General features: G+C 32.4%; 1 pseudogene; it reads left to right on the forward strand.

The window, feature by feature from the left end:
• Positions 1-4,518: 4,518 nt before the first annotated feature.
• Positions 4,519-8,864, forward strand: part of LOC132190751 (beta-amyrin 28-monooxygenase-like) — a 29,830-nt pseudogene continuing 25,484 nt past the window's right edge.

The following is an 8,864-nucleotide window of genomic DNA, read 5'->3' on the forward strand; positions in this document are numbered from 1 at the left end:
AATGATTCAAACAAAGGGAGGGAGAGGGAAATGAAATGAAACGATCTAGTTTCTTTCTGATTTGCAATGGGAAGGGAACTGTGAATTGTCAAGTGAGCATTCAATGTATCTCCCATCGTGGATTCGTGGTTGGTTGAATACTTGAATGCTCGCAATAAATCCTTCTCAACCCCCTACCTACAACCCATTCGTTTTAGATCCTCTATCAAGCTGTTGATGGATCATCTGATATCCATCCAATGGCTTTCTAACCACTCGTACAAATTTTGTGAGACAAACTCTCTTGATCTATCACATGACTCGCTGCTATTGCGAACCAGAAGAGTTCTCCTAGCCCGTCCAATCTTGCCGCCTAATCCTCATTTTCTTATCTTATTTACATTGTTGATTTGATTATTTGTGTTTTTTCAATTGTTCTTCTGTGACATTTTTGGTTGTGGTGTGGAAGAGACGAAGATGATTGCTCTTGATCTGACTATGACGAAAATGGAAATCTAGTACTGGGCTATCAAGTACTCGATTGCCATTTTTTTATTCATTCCCAAATCCCCCCATGATCCATCCCCCTTATATACTCGAGTGTATGAACCTGATGTATCATGTATGCAAGACTTGCTTGCACGTTACTCGAGTTGTTTGAATTTGTTTGCTCTTACTTGCTGCTTGATAACGAGATTTGAATCAGAAAACGTTCTGACTTCTTAAGAGCCTCTTCTGCCTTTAAGTTAAGTTTTTTTTTTTTTTTTTTCCTGAACCCTAATTCCGAACTTTTTCTATTTTTCGAGTATTCTTAATTTATTATTCCATTATGTTTTACTGTTTTGGTTGTTTGAAAATGCACTAACTAGGAACTAATGTTGCTAATTTTCATCATTTCAGGGAGCCTGATAGCACTGAATTTGCAAGCTACAACAGTCTAATAGTTTAAAGTTTCAGGTTTTTTTTTTTTTTTTAAAAAAAAAAATTGTTCCGACTGTTTTCATTAATGAATAGGAAACATAGATAGAATTGCTATGTTAGGACTATGATTCTGTTAACATGAATTGCTATGTTAGAACTATGACTCTGACTCTGTTAACATGAATTGCTATGCTAGAACTATGATTCTGATTTTGTTAACATGAATTGTTATGTTAAAACTATGATTCTGATTCTGTTAAAATGAATTGCTATGTTAGGACTATGATTCTGTTAACATGAATTGCTATGTTAGAACTATGTTTCTGTTATGTTAAAATCTTTGCTATGTTCATCTATGATTCTGATTTTTTAAAATGAATTGATTAAAATTATTTGTTATGTTAGAACTTAGAACTCATGATTCTGTTTTAACATTTGCTCTCTGATTACTTATTCTGTTATTTTATTTATCAAGCTTTTAACAAATTATTAACAATTATGGAGAATACATTTCAACTCAATGAATTCAATGATGTTGATTTGGATGATGATTCACTTATTGCTGACCCGACTTCTGGATCTGGTGTGTCTGCTAGCACTAAATGAACACCAGACAAACATGTTAATCTGGTTTCTCCTATTGTTGAATTTGGGGATGAGGATGGGGATGGGGTTGGGGATGGGGTTGGGGCTGGGGGTGAAGTTGGGTTAGCTGCCTTCCAAAAGAAGGAAAGACAAAAGACTTCCAAAGTCTGGAATAACTTTTCTTCTATTACAATAAATGGTGTAAAAAAATCCCAGTGTAATTAGTGTAAGATGTTGTTTTATGTTGGAAAATCTCACTACAAAAAAGGAATTTTTTCCTGACATGCATTTTCTAACGTGTTAGGTGGTCTAGCACGTCAGTAAATCTTATTGATGTGGCATTTTTGACGTGTGTCAAGAGTTAAAATTTTGGGTGTCAGAAATGAAAAATTTCTGACATGTCATTTGTAACACGTTAGAAATTTTTAACGTGTTAAAATTGGCAAATCAGAAAAATTTCTGACATGCCAAATTGCCACGTCCAGCGGCGGATATACAGGGGGGGCAACCCATGGGCGGGCGCCCCTGGTAAAAAAAAATTTTTAAAAAAATTTTAAGTATTTTTAAGTTAAAATTTTGAGGGCACCCCTAGTAAAAAAAAAAAAAAAAATTCAATTTCTACTCTCAACGATCCAGCACGGCAATACGCTAAAAAAAAGAAAAAAAATTAAACTTACCCTAAGTTCCTAACCCAACAGTCGGACAGTCACCAAGGAAAAGAGAAAAACCTCCAACAGCGTCCAATGACGGACTCTGTGAGTAATCTCAGCTTCTCTCTTTCGATCTCTACTCTTGCTTTTTTTTTTCCCCCTCTTTTTCTCACTTTTCTCTCACCATTTCCCTCCCCTCTTTCTCAAAACCTGTCTCTCAGTCTCTAATACCCACTTTTCTTTCCTTTCTTTTTTCCTGAGTTGACCGGGTAGATTTTACAAGAAAGGGAAAAGATGAATAGAGGATTCGAGAGGTGAAGCGTTAAGTGTGAGTTGAAAACCAAGCACCCAGTTCAAGGCCACGTGTGAGCCAAAGAATGGCTTGGAAAAGCAGTGGAATGCATCTGCCATCCATTATAAGAGAAGCTGTCTAATTTTGTAAATAGAAAGTTAGAAAATGGTGAGTTTGGTTAGTTTGTCAGTTGATTATAATTGGGCTAAGCGGAATGGGCTGTTAGAAAATTGGTTAACCCATTTGCTTTATAAAATCTGCAGAAAATTCACCCACTAAAAATTTCCAACAATCAAAATCACTCATCCACCTTCCATTGCCAAAAAATCATAACCCCAACATTGTTGATCAATTACACAGAACCACCGAGTTCTAAAAATCAAACCCACCCAATGAAATTTCTCTAATCCACTCATTGTTTAGTTTATGCTGTTAGGAAAAAAAAATCAAATACAAAGTACATGTAATTTCAGAAAAAATAAAAAATAAAATCAAATAAAAATTAAAAAAAATTTAACCATATCTTATGCAACTATTTTACTAGTAACGGTAAAGTGAATGTCTACATGCAAAAGCTAATTATTATTTTTTATTTATTTGCTCATTAAAAAAAAAAAAAAAAACTTATTAATACCGCCCCTACAAGAATTGAATCCTAACTCCGCCACTGGCCACGTCAGAAAATTTTATGACGTGTTAGATTTAACACGTAAGGAATTTTTTTGACGTGCCAATCCTGACACGTCCAAAATTTTTGACGTGTCATAACATGACACATCAACAAATTTGGTGAGTTTTTATAATTTGATTTTTTCCCCTATATATATATATATTTTTGAATTTTTTCGGGGCTGTACCCAAATTTTGAATTATAATTAACCTGATATACAATTTATCCATCGATCCATGCAAATAATATACATATCCATCGATCCATGCAAATAACATAATTTATATCCATCAACGTCGATCACAGACTATCAACCAAAACTAGCTTCAAGACACAAATAATGACATATACACCAAGTATGAATGACCAACCACAAAAACTATACACCAACCACAAATAAATACATATACACCAATAAAACTATATCTGCTGTTATCATATATATATATCTAACTACATACATCAAGAAAACTATTACAAATACAATTACATCAACAAAATAACTTATGTACAACAAGTGTGAATGGCCAACCAGACGTGCAATCCATATCATCAACATCGATAGCATCCTCTCCATGATATCCACTATTTGCAAAAGATAAAACAAACAATCATTGAGCAACGTCACTATGTAAACAAAGAACATCATACTCAACAAATTTAGATTTATATCTACACCCCCAACATATTTTCGTGATCAAATAAAATGTACCAAACAATATTTTACAAGGACCATAGTGGTCCATCTCACAATACCAAACACTTCAAATACAAAGCTCTAACCCACATCCACTACTAAACCAACCATGATATATAAATCATATTCAACAGGATTTACAACAAAAGGACATATAAATTTGGGTTGGCAATAAAATAATGTGAAAGTGCTTTAGGCTTTAATACCCAAGAGCACATCTTACGTATGTTATATACAGATAACATGTAGAGTGTGTAATACTAGTATCTATACAATGAGTAGGTATCTTACTCTAGCTAGTAGATAATATTTGAACTATATCTATATCTAATCTAGCTAATAGATAATATTTGAACTAGTCTAAGAACTATAATATAAAGTAAACTCTTAGACTATGAGAGAAATACGTACTAATAGATAATATTTGAACTAGTCCAAGAACTATAATACAAAGTAAACTCTTAGACTATGACATAAATATTATCTCCTTCTAGTGCTTTGATCTTTATCTCTAACAGGCAAGACCACCCTTAAAATATGGTTTGTTTGTTTTTTTCTTTCTACTCTTTTCTATATTATTAATGTGGTTTGTTTTCAGCTGATCATTACAAACAAATGGTTGAGATTTAGCGAATTGTAGACACATGCAATTTTTTCCTATTTAAATCACAGGTATGTTTGCTGGTTCTTGCCCAACACCAAAGTTACCTTTAAGTAGAGAGATATGGACCTCTTCCTTGGGTATCTACTTCAGCTTGTAATCCTCAGCATTTCTCTTTCTTTCATGATCTTGTGCATTTACAGACACAAATCCATTTCCCCCAAGCTTCCACCAGGCAGAAAAGAATGGCCTTTCATAGGTGAAACTTTGGAATATGCCAAGGCCAGCAAAAGGGGCAATCCAGAGAAATTCATAGCCGACAGAATGAGCAACTACTCACCAGACGTGTTCAGAACCTCCTTGCTTGGAGAGAACTTTGCTGTCTTTTGTGGTGCTTCTGGGAACAAATGCTTGTTTTCAAGTGATCAGAACAAGCATTTCACCACATGGTTGCTGAGCTCATTCGATCGAATTTTTCTTTTCCCCACCGATGCAGAACATTCTACCAAAGTAGAGGCAGCCCAAATGCGTGCCATTCACCCTGATTTTCTCAAGCCAGAACCTCTGCAACGTTACATACCCATCATGGACTCCATGTCAAAACTGTTGTAATATTTGTTACAACAATTCATTTTTCAGTCATTTGAAAATGTAAGCTAGCTTTAGAGGTGAGGCTTTCCCTCACACTTATAAAGTGACCACTAGCCCATTCCACAACCGATGTGGGATAACCCCAACAATCTTCCCCTCACACATCGGGCCCTGGGTCGGAGCAGCGACAACCCGTTTCTCCCGTAGACAGTTGGGCCGAGACTTGTTGGTAAACCTGGGCTTTGATACCAGTGTTGGGTGGTCTTGGGCCTATCTCAACCCCAAAAGCTAGCTCTAGAGGTGAGGCTTTCCCTCACACTTATAAAGTGACCACTAGCCCCTTCCATAACCGATGTGGGATAACCCCAATAATAACCGTTTGTATTTATTACTTGGTTATGAAATATAACTTTTATGACCATTTGTATTTATTACTTGGTTATGAGTTATTAAATAAAAATTAGTTTTAATTGATTTTTACGGTTTTGACCTTTAGTCGTTAACAAGTTTTATTATAGTTTGACCATTTGATTATTAACAAATGTTTTACCCTTTTTTTGGTGTTATGGCCATTTGGTCATTAATTATATAAAGAAAGTAAATATCCTCAATCCTATGGTAGAGTGAGTTTGCAATAAAAAGAAAGAAAGACAAACTCATTTTCTATATCAAAAAGTTTTGTCCTATTCTAGAAGACTAATTGCATAGAATTCTATTATATTCAATTTCTATTTTCTCTTTGCGGTTTTTTATCAAGAAGATCAAATGGTTGTTCTACTAGTCTTCGTTATTAGAAGTGCGTCCTTAACGAAGGTAGACACTATAGTCTAATCCTGAGAGGTTGTGTGTCAAAGGATCCGATCGCACCAAGTTATACACTACCGGAGGCATGAATCAACCTTTAAGGACAACGCCATTGCGTGATTCTATAGCATTGTGAGATCTTTCCATACTTTACTTTTCTTCTCTTGTATTTTATTTATTTTATTGTTAATTTTCATATTGTAATTATTTTATATCAATGAGAATTTGTGCACCATCCAAAATTATTTCCAACAATCTTAAAGGTTGATTATGATGGTTGCACAAATATTTTGATTAGTATCATAACAATAATATTTAAACTTATAAGAAGTCAAATACTATAAGAGTTTGCGGTATGTAATTTGCATATGAGAAAAATGAAATCAAATATTGAGTGGAAAGATTTTGTATTAATTTATCAGAAAAAGAATTTAATTTCATGTGTAATTATTGAAAATGAAAATATTTTGATTGAAAGAGTTTTCAATTATTTGAATTCAATTTATTGATTGTCAAATAATCTTTTATTGTTGGGTTACTATTCTTACAATAAAAAGAGTTAAGCCTTTTTTGTGGATTCGTAGAACTTAGCATTTTCTTTGTTATGTTGTGCTAAGCTTGGCTGGAAAACATCCATGTAGATTAATAATAATAACAATGAGTAGTTACTCATGGTGTGATGGAGAAAAATACATAGGCATCGTTAAATGTGTGTAGAGAATACAACTTTGCTAAAGATTTTTGCAAGTAAGCACATTGTAAGAGGAAAAGATGTGGTGTGCATATTGAGTCGATCAGTTCTCACAACACCTAATTGGTGTGTGTTGGTGATAATCTATTTTGGAAGATCTTGGAGTAAAGCTATTGGCTTCGCTGTGAGTTTTAAACTTTGATTCATAGGTCTTATTTTTTTTATGACATAATATACAATTTCATTTATTAAAAGAAAAATCAAGTGATGAAGGTGCTGCTTGATTGAGTTGAAATTTACATTACATGAATATTGTAATTTGATAAGTGATAATTCTTTGTTGATTATTCTATTTCAAAGAAAAAAATAGTATCTAGCATTTATGTTAGATATGACATGCTAGATTAGCACGGATACTTTAAAAGTATTTGCTAATTTTTTATCTATATCATTTAGCTTTTCCATTTTTCATGACATGTTGATTATGAATAAAATATATGTGATTATTGATGTTCTTATTGAGGCTCAATTGGTATTTGAGAAATTTATTGTCTCGTAAGATTGATACCAATGACATATTTATGACAATGAGTCAATAATAGTTGATTATTATTTGGTTGAGCCTAATACTTTGCATATTTATTGGACTTTAGGTGAAAATAATTTTCTTTTAAAAATCTTGAAAGAACTTGAAATATGCAACCCCTATATATATAATATATAAGGATCATGTTGAAAAATCACAAGTGGTGATTAGTATTTTTAAAATATCTTTAGAACTGTCAATTGACAGAAAAGAAAGAAGAGTAAATGATATATCATACTTATAGAAAATTAGGCTCATAGAAGCCATTTCTTAAAGTTCTTGTGAGCTATTAATGTAATTTTTTTTTTTCTTGTTATTACTTGGTTTATTCCATTAATATTTGGTATGTTATATTTGTACATGTAAATTTTGACTACATCAAGGAAGTGAAAAGAAATTAGATTCTAAGGCGTAGTCAAAATTAGAACATTGGAATAAATTATGAATGGTATGCTTATCAATTTTTAGGCTATCTACCAAAGTGTGGGGGGAAGCCTTTATTTTGTTTGTCACATTCATAAGCATTGTTTGGAATACCTCGAAGTGTGGGAGTATTTGACAAATGTTATGTTACCCAAACCTAAAATGAGGAAACTTGGTTTTAAAACTTATGATTATGATTTTATTGGTTTTACATGTAATAGTTCATGCTATAAATTCCTTACTATCAAGAGTGATGTTTTAGATTGCAATGTTATTATTGAATCTAAAAATGCTATTTTCTTTGAGCATGTGTTTCTTTTGAAAAATAAGGAAAAATTCTTTCATGAATTTTCTGTTGCTTCTAATAAATTATTGGTGATGTATAAGAATTGAGAAGAAGAAAGCGAGCTAGAACGGAAGGAATCTTGGTAATAATTTTATTGCTTATATTGTTGATAATTATTCAATATGTTATGATGAAGCAATTAAATCTCTATTTGATGCATTTTTTGGTTAGACGCTATAAATAATGAATTGGAATAAATTATGTCTAACCATGTTTGAGAACTCATTGAGTTACCTCATAAGACTAAACCAATTGGTTGTAAATAAGTGTTTAAGAAGAAGCTTAAACTGGATGATACAATAGATAAGTACATTGCAAACTTGATAGCTAAAAGCTCCAAGTAAATGCAAAATGATGATTATTTGATACTTATTGTTCAATTACTAAAATTGCATATATTGAAATGTTATTTGCCATTGCTTATATTTATAATTTATTTGTACATCAAATGGATGTCAAAGTTGCTTTTTTAAATGATGAAGAAATTTATATGGAGCAGTCCAAGGGACTAGTAATCCCCGGTCAAGAATATAGAGTGTGCAAACTGGTGAAATCCTTGTATGGATTAAAGCCATCTCCTAAACAATGGCGTTTGACAAGGTGATGTTATCTGATTTATATTTGATTAATGGTGCAAGAAAATGCATAGCAAGTTTTACAATAATGAATGTGTCATTATTTGTTTATATATATATTGACGACTAGCTTATTTTTTTTTTTGTTTAGCTAACATTGATGTTGTGCATGATACCTAAAATATTTCTTACATCTAATTTTGATATGTAAGACATAGGTCAAGTTAATGTCATGTTGGACATTAAAGTTATTAGAGATAATGATTGCATTATTTTATCTCGGATATATTATGTCAAAAAGATGCTTAAAAGATTTAAACATTTATATTATACAACTATGTTTACAGACTCTACACCATATGATTTAAAAATACACTTGGTTAAGAATCATGGTGATGGTGTTTTTGCAAGAAAAATATGCACAAATCATTGATAGCTTGATGTTTTGACAAA

Source organism: Corylus avellana, chromosome ca8, assembly GCF_901000735.1.
Source record: "Corylus avellana chromosome ca8, CavTom2PMs-1.0".
Lineage (NCBI taxonomy): Eukaryota > Viridiplantae > Streptophyta > Magnoliopsida > Fagales > Betulaceae > Corylus > Corylus avellana.